Source organism: Mustela nivalis (assembly GCF_964662115.1).
Source record: "Mustela nivalis genome assembly, chromosome: 8".
NCBI lineage: Eukaryota > Metazoa > Chordata > Mammalia > Carnivora > Mustelidae > Mustela > Mustela nivalis.
In genome coordinates, this window is record NC_139027.1 from 113,673,481 (window position 1) to 113,687,255 (window position 13,775).

The following is a 13,775-nucleotide window of genomic DNA, read 5'->3' on the forward strand; positions in this document are numbered from 1 at the left end:
TTTAACCCACTGAGCCACCCAGGCGCCCCACATATCTCAATTTTTAAAAAGACATTATGTAGGGGTGCCTTGGTGGCTTAGTGGGTTAAGCGTCTGGCTTCAGCTCAGGTCATGATCCTGGAGTCCTGGGATCTAACCCCAGGTCAGGTTTCCTGCTCCACAGGGTGTCTGCTTCTCCCTCTTCCTCTGACCCTCCCCCTGCTTGTGCTCTGTCTCTTTCTCTCTGTCAAGTAAATAAATAGAATCTTAAAAAAAAAAAAAGATACTACATAAAAAAGAAAGTGATACAATGTACTGCTGTAGAAAAGCCTAATTTCTATTTATCCTAAAGATACAAACTTAGTGATCCGAAGGGGCACGTGCACCCCAATGTGTATAGCAGCAATGTCCACAATAGCAGAACTATGGAAAGAATCTAGATGTCCATCAGCAGATGAATAGATAAAGAAGATGTGGTATATATACAATGGAATACTATGCAGCCATCAAAAGAAAGGAAATCTTGCCATTTGTGATGACGTGGATGGAACTAGAGGGTACCATGTTTAGCAAAATAAGTCAATCGAAGAAGGACAACTATCATATGATCTCCCTGATATGAGGAAGTGGAGATGCAACATGGGGGGCTGGGGGGATAGGGAAAGAATAAATGAAACAAGATGGGGTCAGGAGGGAGACAAACCATAAGAGACTCTTAATCTCACAAAACAAACTGAGGGTTGCTGGGGGGAGGGAAGTTGGGAGGGGGGTGGGGTTATGGACATTGGGGAGGGTATGTGCTATGGTGAGTGCTGTGAAGTGTGTAAACCTGGCGATTCACAGACCTGTACCCCTGGGCCTAATAATACATTATATGTTTATTGAAAAATTCAAAAATTATTAAAAATAAATAAAGAAAAGCCTAATTTATTAAAGAATCCCAAAAGGGGGTTTGGGACACTGATTGAGAAAGAAGAGTAAAGAGGGGGAAACAGCATCCTATCACTGCAGCTTCATGACCCTTAGACCAAAATGCAGGCATTAAGGTGCAAGCTTGCTACGATGGGACAATGCTATCTCCTTAGAGGGAAAAAGGGCATTCGGGGTTCATGCTGTTAAGATGTTGTCATTCAGCTGACGGAGCCTCACCTGGGTCCTGCCACCCGGACTTCACTCAGATACCCTGCCCAGGCTTTATCCCTGCCCCCAGCACACAGCCCTCTTCCCTTGCAAACAAACTGCCAAGGAGTCTCTGAGTATGTACAATCTCTTGGGCTGTTTGTTGTTCTCCCCCTGCCTCTGAACACCTCATTTTCCAAAAGTCAACAGGAAATACCTCATGCAAAACTGAATAAAATCCTGCTTCTTCACACAAATTCCTACTGGGTGCCCCAGCCTGTGTCTCGAAACCAGGCACAGACTGTCAAGTGCACCGGGACACGTGACTGGGTGACAGGGATGGCTGATGGATGGACACCTTCACCACAATAACGTCTGCCCCGAAATTCCTGGGGTACACATTATGTGAGGCCCTGACTGACATGTTCTTTTCTTTTTTTAATATTTTATTTATTTATTTTCCGATGTGGTGCTCAATCCCACGACCCCGAGATCATGATCTGAGCTAAACCCGAGTCAGGCACCCAATAGACAGAGTCACCCAGGTGCCTCAAGCCGTGCTTGCGATATCCTTGTGCAGCCACAGATCAGCTCTAAGATAGAGAAAGATTACAGACCCTGACCAAACAAAATTAGCCTGCAGGAACTGTTAAAGTCACATAGAAAACACAAAGGAAACAGTAAAAGCTAGTTATTTTTTTCTTGTTCTATGCTAATGTTTCACATTAATTTTATTTAAAAAAAACTTTTTTTAAAGATTTTATTTATTTATTTGACAGGCAGAGAGGCAGGCAGAGAGAGAGAGGAGAAAGCAGGCTCCCTGCTGAGCAGAGAGCCCGATGCGGGGCTCGATCCCAGGGCCCTGGGATCATGACCTGAGCCAAAGGCAGAGGCTTTAACCCACTGAGCCACCCAGGTGCCCCTAAATTTATTTTTTTAAAGATTCCTTTATTTATTTGAGAGGTGACAGGCAAAGGGAGACAAGAGAGAATCTCGGGTAGATTCCCCACTGAGTGCAGAGCCCAATGCAGGGCTCTACATGGGGCTGAGCCTAGGACCTTCAGATCATGACCAGAGCTGAAATCAAGAGTCACTTAACCATCTGAACCACCCAGGGACCCCCTCATTAATTTTACTGATCCAGCATAGGATCTTTCGACTGAGGAGGCAGGAGACAGGCCTTCCAGCACCCCAACAGCTAGCCCACTACCACCTACTCTTACAATTCTTGCAGAGCCTCAGAAGGGTCTGCAATCAAACCAAGGCAAAGTACAAATACCTTCAAGAATACTGTATTAAAATACAGCCCCTCTTGAGTTGCCAGTGTTGGGGGCCTACTGAGTATGTGCTGAGGGCAGGAATAAGCTGGGGACGGTGAGAGGGGACAGCCAGGGATGGTCATCAGGTAAAATGTAACCCTCTTCACTGTCTTGGCCCTGGCCCTAGCCTGTAGCACACGTGACAGAGAATTTTATTATATGACCACTGGAAGTCACCTCAGGAAGCAGTGCTGCGTTACAAGGCCATTGCTTGAAGGAACCACCTGGTTAGCTGGGGAACTATGTGGCATGTGGTGATCACTGATCAAGCTCTGGAGACCAGCTGACTAGTTCCACCACAGCCCTGGTCAAATAACCTAGCCACTCGTCAGTTTTTCCTCAACTGTCAACGTGGATAAAAATAGACTCTCTCCCCTTGCTTACTGGGATAAGGCCAAGTAAACACTCCATAAATGTCAGGGATCATGATTATTATTTGGAGGAGACATCATGCTCCTTTTGTAATCATTTTCTTGTGTGACCTTTGCAGTGAACACTTCCTGATGGTGCGAGATTTATTATCATCTCTATGCTAATTTTTCCCTTTAAGAACTGGCTGCCACATGTTTTAAAAAGCATATTCTTAGCTCTGCTGCCTATTTCAGAACTTCGAAGAGCCAAAGCAAATGTATCTCCTCCACATTTTTCTTATATTCTATTTTCTGTAAATATCCCATTTAGTCAAGTCGACAATGACTTGAATGTTCTAAGTTTGACCGATGAAAGGACAGAGTGGACTTTCCCATCTCCGCCACGGAGAACGCTTTCTGGCTAAACATGTCTTGTGTGTGTCTGATGCTCTGACCTCCTTCCAGCACTTTCATAACTACTCCTTATTTTATTTATGTGCTTCTTTATTTATTTATACCCGTGCCTTTTCCCATCAAGGACAGAAGGTGGCTTTAAGGACACACAAAAGTTGACAGGTTGGCATGAAATAAAGGTAGAGCCAAAGAAGAAAAACAAGAAAGAAAACAAACTGAAACCCCTGGGAAAAGGGAAGAAAAAGGCATTATTTCTATATCACAGAGAAGGAAACCAGGGCACAGAGCCACGTAATGCTTTTTGAAGCAATGTGGGTTAAAAGCTAGAAATAAGCAGACACTAAGCCAACCCTACAAATATCCTGGGGCTCTGAGGCATTGGGGAATTGATGCAAAACAAAACACACCAATCCAAAAAAGACCACCGTCTGGCTCAGCAAAAGGGGGGCAGAGAGATGGGCAGTCCTCCTGGGAGTAGTCCTGGGAGCTTGGAGGAAAGTGATGTTGACAGCAATGATGACAGTCCATACCATGGATCGGGTATGAGAAAGGGCCCAGCACCATTCAACAGCCATCCCAGCATCACCTCATTCACTACTCACCACAGTGCCTTAGGACGTACCACTAGTATTCAAATTTTGCAAAGGAGGCCCAGAAAGTTTAAGTGACTTGCTCAAAGTCATAGAGTGAGTGGGTGGCAGATTTGGACCCAGGTGATCTGACTCCAGAACACATTCCTACCCTCTATCTCCAGAATACTCTTGCAGACAGAGGCTGTCCACGGGAAAGCTGGATGAACAGGGACGGCCTCTCACAGAACTGAGAGGGTGAGAAAAGCAGGTATGGTGGGTGGGTCCAGGAAGTTGCAAGGGAAAATGAGGACTCATCTAGAAAATAAGAGAAGCCAGGATCTAAATCCCTGTGATGGACATGCCTTTGATGTTGAAGCTGGCAGCTTGCTGGGGGAATTCCTGAAAGTGACCTCCCAAGGAATCAGGACTAGTTTCTGACTAGTTTCCAAAACCCACCTTAACCGTGAGACAGGACATCAGGGTGTTGTTGATGTGGGTGCTGATAAAGATTTAGGATTATTTAGGATTATTATCATCACTATCATTATCAACAACAACAACAACAGTGTTTGCTTTTTCCCTATGGTAAAATTAGTGCTGCCATTCAATTCAATTAGTGATTTGCTGAGCTTATACTGTGTACCAAGCACTGCACTACACATAATGATTTTGAACACAGGACTTTACAGACTTTATATAATTTCCATAGCACAGTAGATATTTTTTTTTAAAAGATTTTATTTATTTATTTGACAGGCAGAGATCACAAGTAGGCAGAGAGACAGGCAGAGAGAGAGAGGGGGAAGCAGGCTCTCCGCTGAGCAGAGAGCCCGAAGCGGGGCTCAATCCCAGGACCCTGGGATCATGACCTGAACCGAAGGCAGAGAATTTAACCCACCGAGCCACCCAGGCACCCCCACATTAGATTTTTTTTTTTTAAAGAAACTTTTATTTTTTTTTTTAAGATTTTTTATTTATTTATCAGAGACAGAGAGGGAGAGAGAGCGAGCACAGGCAGACAGAATGGCAGGCAGAGGCAGAGGGAGAAGCAGGCTCCCTGCCGAGGAAGGAGCCCGATGTGGGACTCGATCCCAGGACGCTGGGATCATGACCTGAGCCGCAGGCAGCCGCTTAACCAACTGAGCCACCCAGGCGTCCCTAGATATTTTTTTTAAACATTAAAATATTTCTAAATTTTAGGGGTGCCTGGGTGGCTCAGTCAGTTGAATGTCCGACTCTTGTTTTGGCGCAGGTCCTAATCTCAGGGTCATAGGATTAAGCCCTGTGTCCGAGTCCACACTCAGCAGGGAGTCTGGTTCTAAGATCACTTAGATCTGAGGGCTGTTACCCTCTGTCTGTTACCCTCTGCCCCTCCCCACCCTGCTCTCTCTCTCAATTAAATAAATCTTTTAAAAATTTTTCTAAATTTTAAAATAGAGCACTCCTGAGTCTTCTGTCTCTGGGATATGAATGGGCTCTAAATCCCAGGCTATTCCTATTATAGCTCTAATAAATTACTCTGTTGATTGTGCTGGGTCCTCTCTTCCTTCCTATATCTTCAGGAGCAACTGCTTCCTTCAGTCTTTCTTTGTACTCACTTTGAGTTAAGGCTCCTCCTTCCACCAGATCCTCTACTCCCACTCCCAAAGTTGGGAGTCAGTAAAACTATATGCCAAATATTTCTACTAATTTCTACTAATTTTCCTCCTCTAGACACTGATGGGAATGCTCTTCCTGGTTCCTTTGTGGAAGGGGCCATGTCAATAGTTCTGGCAACGAGCTGTGAGTAGACGGGGTTCTTGGGGCTCATCACTTTAACTGCCCTGCAAGGTCCTCCAGAGTTCTTTTTCTCCCTCCATGCTGATGATGGCAACATTTGAGAGAAAGGCTGCCAGGTCTCTGGGTGACTAGTCACTCCAACCACCCAAAGGGACGTGCAGCATGAATGAGAAATAAACTATATAGTTTCCAGTCACTTAGGTCTGGGGGCTGTCTGTTACCACAGCATAACCTCGCCTCTTCTGACTGATTCAGCCTTTTAACAGGTTCAATATTTCTGGTCCATAGTAATCACCCCTTCTTTTCCAGAAGACAGGGACAAAGAGATAGAGACGGTGATGAAGATGGAAAGAGAGACAGAGATACAGACACTGACAGATACAGACCCAGCTTTTTCTTGTTATTTCTTAAAGTCTGAGATGAAAGAAAGAAGGTGGGATGTATGGATTACCAGCTACCTTGATCCAGTCTGTTTATAAATTATTTAAACAGAAAAGTCAACAGAAGTTGCAGTGGGGCACCTGGCTGGCTTGGTCGGAGGAGCACAGGACTTGCGTTCTTGGGATCCCGAATTCAAGGCCTACGTTGAGTGTAGAGATTATTAAAAAAATAAATAAATAAACTAAGAGGAAAAAAAGGCTGTAGCCTTTGAGAACAGTTAGAGAAATCTCACAATTTGAATCTGGAGATACATAGATAAAAATTTTCTTTGTAAGATGAAAGGCACAAATGATGGCTTAAGAGTATAAAAAGCAATGCACTGTATGAACGTACAAGGCAGTCTAGGAAGCCTCTTTGGTCCAATTCAGGGTTTCTCAGGCTCAGGACTCTTGACATTTGGGGCCAGGAAATTCTTTTTTGTGAGAGATGGCTGTCCTATGTAGGATGTCTGCTATCATCTGGCTTCTAGTCACCAGATGCCAGTAGCACCTGTCCCCACCCCTGTTGTGACAACCAAAGATACCTCTAGGGGAACACCCCTTGGGGAACAAATCGCTTTCAGTTGAGAATCACTGCACTAGCTATAATCACAAACAGACCTAAACCCTCTCCCACAGAACTGGATTCAATGTTCTTTCATAGAAAATAAGTTAATGTCATGTTTACATACTGACACAAGTGTTGTGCCAGTGCCCCACACATGGATCCAAGACTGGATTCCAATGGTGGTTAGGCCCATGATATCTCACCACCTTTTCCGGAATTATTTCCAGTGCATGAAACTTGAGCCTGTGAGTGTCCTTTTAAAACACTTAGACTCAGCTAACACAAATTTAAAGGAATGTAGGATTTATCCTATAGTAAGATGGCCACTCATTCACTTCTCTCCCTGTATGTATGCGCCATTCCTGCATCAAGAGTGGAGTCGAAAATAAAATCTTTAAAAAAAAAAAAAATCTTAAGAAAAAGAGTGGAGCCGATTCCTTCGCCCCCTTGAATCTGAGCTGGTCTGGTGACTACTCTGACCACAACAGTGGTCACTATTCTGACTATTCTGAACACAACAGAAATGAGGCAAGCCTTTAAGAAGACTGACAGTTTCTGCTTTTCTTCTCTTGGAAGGCTCACTCTTGGAACTCTCCCTCTAGAACTCAGCTGCCATGCTGTTAGAAGCCCAAGTCACATGGGCAGGTGTTCCAGCGGATCGCCTCGCTGAGCTTTCCAGCTGATGTCTAGCATCAACTGTCAGGAATGTGAATAAGATCTTGAACTTCATATCAGACAATTCAAGCTCCTGGGGGACTGCAGCCCGGCCAACGTCACATGGAACATAAGCACCACCCAGCTGAATCAAGTGAACACACAAAACTGTGAGAGATAATAAAATGATTGGTGTTTCAAACCACTATGTTCTGGAGGAGTGAGGCTGCAAAAGATAAACCAAACGCAACCTCAGACAGAACCACTGTTGGGGACAAGGACCAGAAGGGTCCAAATGTACATATGGGACATGCATGGAGTTCAAGAGGTAGGGCAAGAGAGAGTGAGCAGAGAGGTCTGGAACCATGGCCAAGTCTAGGATTGCATGGCCCGGAGAGTATAACTCCAGAGAGGTCAGGGAAATCAAGTCATTATATGTTTATGAGTAGCAAAGCCATTATGATCTGACTTCTTAAATAAGTGTAGTCGTGTCTTCCGTCAAATACTATTTCCTGGAATATACAATTTTACATGACCACAACCGTGGCAGATCCTATTACCAGCACACCTAGTGTGTGTGAACATGGTGCTGGGTACTTTACACACATTGTCCTTAGTCCTCGAAAGGGCCTTGAAAAATAAGGACACTTATCTTTCCCCCTTTCCCGCTACCCTTTCTCCTTCCCTCTCTCCTTTCCTACTGAAAAGTAAAACTTTGCAGTTTTACTTTTAAAAGTAAAAACTACCTTTTCCATCAGAAAAGGTAGTTTAAAATTTTTGCAAATCACATCACTCTTTGTTCGATGCAGGAAAGCTTCCTGTTATTACTTTGAGCCAAAAAACAGAATCCAGAGCTGTTTTCTCCTTCCCAGTTCTTTATAAAATTCAAGCATCATTAATGTACAGTGTTGTATTAGTATCAGGTGTATGATATACCGTTCAGCAATTCTATCTGTTGCTCAGTGCTCACCGTGATACCCATACTCTTAATCCCCTTCACCTATTTCACCCTCCCCCCTCCCCGGTCCCTTCCCTTCTGGTAACTATCAGTTTGTTCTCTATAATTAAGATTCTGTTCATTTCTCTTTTCTTTGTTCATTTGTTTTGTTTCTTAAATTCCACACATGAGTGAAATCATGTGGGATTTGTCCTTCTCTAACCGACTACCTTGCTTAGAATTCTCTCTAGCTCCATCCTCTGTCGTTGTAAATGGCAGGATTTCACTCTTTTTAAATGTCTCTTTCTTAATATTCCGTTCCTAGTAACCTGAAAGACATTCAATATCCTTCTCAGTTTCCTGGCTAGTTGTGAACAACTTCAACTTCTCATGCCTGTTGAAGGTTGAGTTAATATTTGGAAAGTGATATGTGGGTTCCCTGCTAATGGCCGGGACTGAGTATCCTTCAGCTCACCTCCCGTGTCCTGACTCCCTGCACCTGTTTACAGAGTGTCAGCCACATGGGTGAAGGACATGGCACCTCCTCAGTAGATGAGAGGAAACAGATCACAAGTAGGAAGATTCTCTCCAGGTAGTGGAAAAGGTTGTGGCAACACTCCAGCAGCAAGAAAGGCATTTCCTTTCAACCATTCTGTAAGCTACCTAGATAGCCAACACCACACACAGCATTCAATACAAAGCATGCACTTACTTAGTACTTACTGGATGAATAAAAAGCATTAAATAGACAGCAATAGGAATGTGGAAATAATGTTAGACAACTGGGTTCACTGTATAAAATAAGTAAAATAGGATTATCTGATATTATTGGTTCATACTGACCCCATAAAATTCACCTGAATGCCTAAAAAAAAAAAAAAAAAAAAAACTCATTTATGGGATACCTGGGTGGCTCAGGTGGTTAAGAGTCCAACTTTTGATTTCGGCTCAGGTCATGGTCTCAGGGTGGTAGGATTGAGCTGAGTCGGGCCCCGTGCTCAGCACAGTCTGCTTCTCTCTCTCCCTCTGCTCCTCCCCCCGCCATTCCCTTAAATAAATAAATAAATAAAATCCTTAAAAAAAAAAAATTCTCCTTAACAGCATTATGTAGATAATTCCAAATTTGTTTTTCCCAATTTCTGAATCTTGCTAATTCCTCTTTTTGCTCAGGCTGCTGTTGTCTTAGGGCTGTAGGAAGTTACCACATAATCCATATTCATGAGGTCCAGATTTGAGAGACAACAAACTTATTTTCTTTTTCTTTTTCTTTTTTTTTTTAAGATTTTATTTATTTATTTGACAGATAGAGATCACAAGTAGGCAGGCAGAGAGAGAGAGGAGAAAGCAGGCTCCCTGCTGAGCAGAGCATGGGATGCGGGGCTTGATCCCAGGACCCTGGGAAGGTGACCTGAGCCAAAGGCAGAGGCTTTAACCCACTGAGCCACCGAGCACACCGAGGCACCCCCAATTAACTTATTTTCTGAAGGCAGAAGGTACAATTAGCCATGGACTTGGCCACAAAGACTAATGATCTTCTTATCTTCACAAAGTAACTAAAATTCAAATTTAGGGAATTAGCTGAGAATTTATAGGCAGAGACAAAGCAGTGGGAAACTGTAGGGCACTTCTCAGATGTACCATAAAAGGAAGAATTCCACTGGCACCACCTTAAATCATAATTGAGCAATTGCCTGTTTCTTATTAGGACTATTTGTCTATACTTCATTCATGATATGTTAATAGCATTAACAGTAACTACGGCCAACAGGGCAGTTAAAAAAATAAAACTCTACAGGAATTCTGAAAGTACTCACAATAAGAAAATTCTTGAGGTCTAGTAATAAATGATAATAAAATGTTTCCTCCAAGATCTGATTAAATCTTATACTATTGCTCTTCTCTAGGGAATTAGTAAGTACAAAATAATGTGCTAATTTCTATTCTGTAAGCAATATTTTTCTAGCATTACTCAGAATGTAACAGCTTCAATAGCTAGTCTTTTTTTTTTTTTTTTTTTTTAAAGATTTTATTTATTTATTTGACAGGCAGAGATCACAAGTAGGCAGAGAGGCAGGCAGAGAGAGAGGGGGAAGCAGGATCCCTGCTGAGCAGAGAGCCCGATGTGGGGCTCGATCCCAGGACCCTGGGATCATGACCTGAGCAGACCGCAGAGGCTTTAACCCACTGAGCCACCCAGGTGCCCCAATAGCTAGTCTTTTGATAGAGGATTCTGACATGGGAAAATCAGATATCTGCTCTTTCTGAATAAATGGTTTTTTCCTTAAATGAGTTTGTTCACTTCTATTTGTTTTGTGCAGCTATGACACCTACACTGCCTGCCTTTGTTCCTCTTATTTTAAATTTATGCATCTTATTTTCCCAACTAGACCTCCAACTCTTTACAAACAGAAATCACGTGTTCCCACGGTCTGATGTCACCCTCAACCTAGAATATGGTGCTGGATGCAAAGAGGACAATAAAAAAAAATGTTTTATTTGACTGGTTAGGTGGACTGCTAAGAAACATGCCATGCAGGGGGGCCTGGCTGGCTCAGTTAAGGGAATATGCAACTCTTGATCTTGGGGTCATGAGTTCGAGCCCCACATTAGGTGCAGAGATCACATAAAAATAAAATCTTAGGAGTGCCTGGGTGGCTCAGTTGGTTAATAGTCGGCCTTCAGCTCAGGTCATGATCCTAGAGTCCTGGGATTGAGCCCCACATCAGGCTCTCAGCTCGGCAGGGAGCCTGCTTCTCCTTCTATCTCTGCCTGCTGCTCTCCCTGCTTATGTTCTCCCCTACCCAGTCCCTGTCAAATAAATAAATATAATCTTTTAAAAACATCCTAAAAAACAAAATAAAAACATGCCATAGAATACATTCTTACAAATGTGGCTTTGCTTAAAGCCACCTCAAGTTCATTGGGACCCTTCACCATAAGATGATTTGTGGGGACTGCATGGAAGCATCTTCAAATACAAATCAGAACACTTTGCAAACGAGAAGATGTGTTGACATATACATATGCAGTGAAGAGATTATATGAGAATAGGATTAGATTATTTGCCTAAAATTATACCCAAAGTTAGGAGAAAACATAAATATTAATAGTAAATGCTAGAAGGTAATTCTATGGACAGTTAGGGTATTTTTTTTTTTAAGATCTTATTTATTTATTTGACAGAGACACAGTGAGAGAGGGAACACAAGCAGGGGAAGTGTGAGAGGAAGAAGCAGGCTTCCCACTTAGCAGTGAGCCTGATGCAGGGCTCAATCTCAGACCCTGGGATCATGATCTGAGCTGAAGGCAGATGCTTAATGACTGAGCTACCCACACGTCTCCACTTTGGATCAGTATTTATCAGAGTACCCTCCCTGTAAAGGCTCTGCCCCAGGACAAATCAATTTTGCCCAATACTGAGCAACATAAAGGATGAGAAGTTTTAGTCTCTTCCTGAAAGGAGTTCAACAGACAACTAGAAGTCTAGAGACTCCTGCAGGGGCACTATTAACTGTAACAGCAGCCGTGGTAATGACTGCTTGCTTTTACTAAGTGTTCTAAGCTCTGATGCCTCACTCAATCATCCTGACAACCTAGAAAGCAGGCAATGTCATCATTTTCATTCTACAGATGAGGAAATTGAACAAGGCAAAGTGTAGCAACTTGCCCAAGGTCAGAATCAAGGTCAAACCCAAACTAGTCTGGCTCTAAAGCCAAAAATAAGAATATAGATGTGACTTTTTTTTTTTTTTTTAAAGTGAAGGTGACACTTAAAACCAGAGGGAAATGATACAATTAAATTAAGAACATTAAAGGGCACCTGGATGGCTCAGTCAGTTGAGCCTTGGTTTTGGCTCAGGTCCCAATCTCATAGGTCCTGGAATCAAGCCTGGGCTTGATTGGGCTTGACTGGAAGCTTCCTTGCTTGGTGGGCAGTCAGTTTGAGAGTCTCTCCCTCTGCGCCACCCCCCCCCCCCACTCTTTCTCAAATAAATAAATCTTTAAAATAAATAAATAAATAGGAGCACCTGGGTAACTCAGTTGGTTAAGCATCTGCCTGTGGCTCAGGTCATGATCCCAGGGTCCTGGGATCGAGCCACATACCTGGCTCCCTGCTAAATGGGGAGCCTGCTTCTCCTTCTACCCCAGATTGTGCTCCTGCATTTGCTCTCTGTTAAATAAATAAAATCTTTGTTAAAATAAATAAACAAAATAAATACATAAATAGCATTAAGGCAGCTGGCTCCCATTGGGAAAATTATAAAGCTATCACCCTGCCTCATACCTTACACCAAGATACACATTTCAAAGTAAAAAAAAAAAAAAAAAAAAATTAAACTGTAAAATTGCCAGGACATACCTATTCATATAATCTTGGGAGTTAGAATGAATTGCTTAATATTCCACCAAAACAGAAGCACTGATTGATAACATTAACTATGTAAGAATCTAAAATCTCTGTACAACAAAAAAACACATTTACTTATAGTAAGCCCCAAAAGGGAGATAAACTGGTGATCACTAATAGGAAAAACGTTAAAAAGATGATAGTGTATTTGTACTCCAGAATCCCTCAAACTGGCTGAGATATTAACATCTAAAGGACAGTTGTGATAGAATGGAGAATTTTAAAAAGTGAGTTGCAAAACAATATGTTTTTGCTAGAGATTTCTGGCTTGCTAAAATGAAACACAAACAGAGACCAGACCTGAAAATTTCCTGAGCAAACACAACCAGTTAATCATACAAGCAAAACTTAATTGAGTTTATCTTGCGAGATAGGAGAGGCTAACTTGACCTGGGTCACTTCTTGCCTCTGAAAATCCTAAGCAAAACTAAGATTGTTCCTCCAAATTGACAGGCTGTAACCACTCACCAGTTCCTTTACTTTTAAGAAAATTCTAAGATTGTAACCAATTACTGCAACACTCCCAGCTTGCAAACTGGCTTTTTAGTGTGTGCACAATGAACTTTTACTAATTACTACTTCAGGGATTCATTGGTTTTATTTCCATTTTTTTCCCCTGAACTTCTGACAGGTTCAAAGCTATTGTAATCAAATGTACTAAAATACATACATTTACATACACAGGTTACCGCCATGGACATAGAGATATTTATAGTGTACTATAAATATATATATATATATATAATAAATATATATATAAATAAATAAATATAGTACACTATAAATATCCCCCTAAAAATAACACACAACGCTATTGGTTAACATTAGGAAGGAGAAAGGGAGGGTGAGAACAGAGAATGTTCTCTTTTCGCTTCCTTTTAATCTATACATTTTACTTTTTTTTTAAAGTATACATTACTTTGGTCATTGTGTTTATTTTTCTATTTTATTTATTTATTTTAGAGAGAGAGAGAGCACAAGAGGGGAGAGGGTCAGAGGGAGAAGCAGACCCCCTGCTAAGCAGGGAGCCTGATGCAGGGCTCCATCCCTGGCCTCTGGGATCATAGCCTGAGCCGAAGGCCGTTGCTTAACCAACTGAGCCACCCAGGTGCCCTACTTTGGTCATTTTAGAGAAAATAAATTTCAATCAGAGTGTATAAAAATTAAAAGGCAAAACTGGGAAAAATTATTGCAAAAAACACTAAAGATTTAGTATTCTTGATGTATTAAGTACTCATATGAATTGATAAGATTACA

At 42.2% G+C, this 13,775-nt stretch overlaps 1 protein-coding gene and 1 long non-coding RNA gene across 4 annotated transcripts in view; one reads left to right on the top strand and one right to left on the bottom strand.

Moving 5' to 3' along the window:
* The window catches only part of SHLD1 (shieldin complex subunit 1), an 83,811-nt gene that overhangs the window by 46,363 nt on the left and 23,673 nt on the right, over positions 1–13,775 (bottom strand). The window lies entirely within an intron of this gene.
* On the top strand, positions 972–12,443 carry LOC309871462. Its single transcript, XR_014315298.1, has 2 exons — positions 972–10,105; positions 10,324–12,443. It is a non-coding gene; the product is annotated as an uncharacterized lncRNA (long non-coding RNA).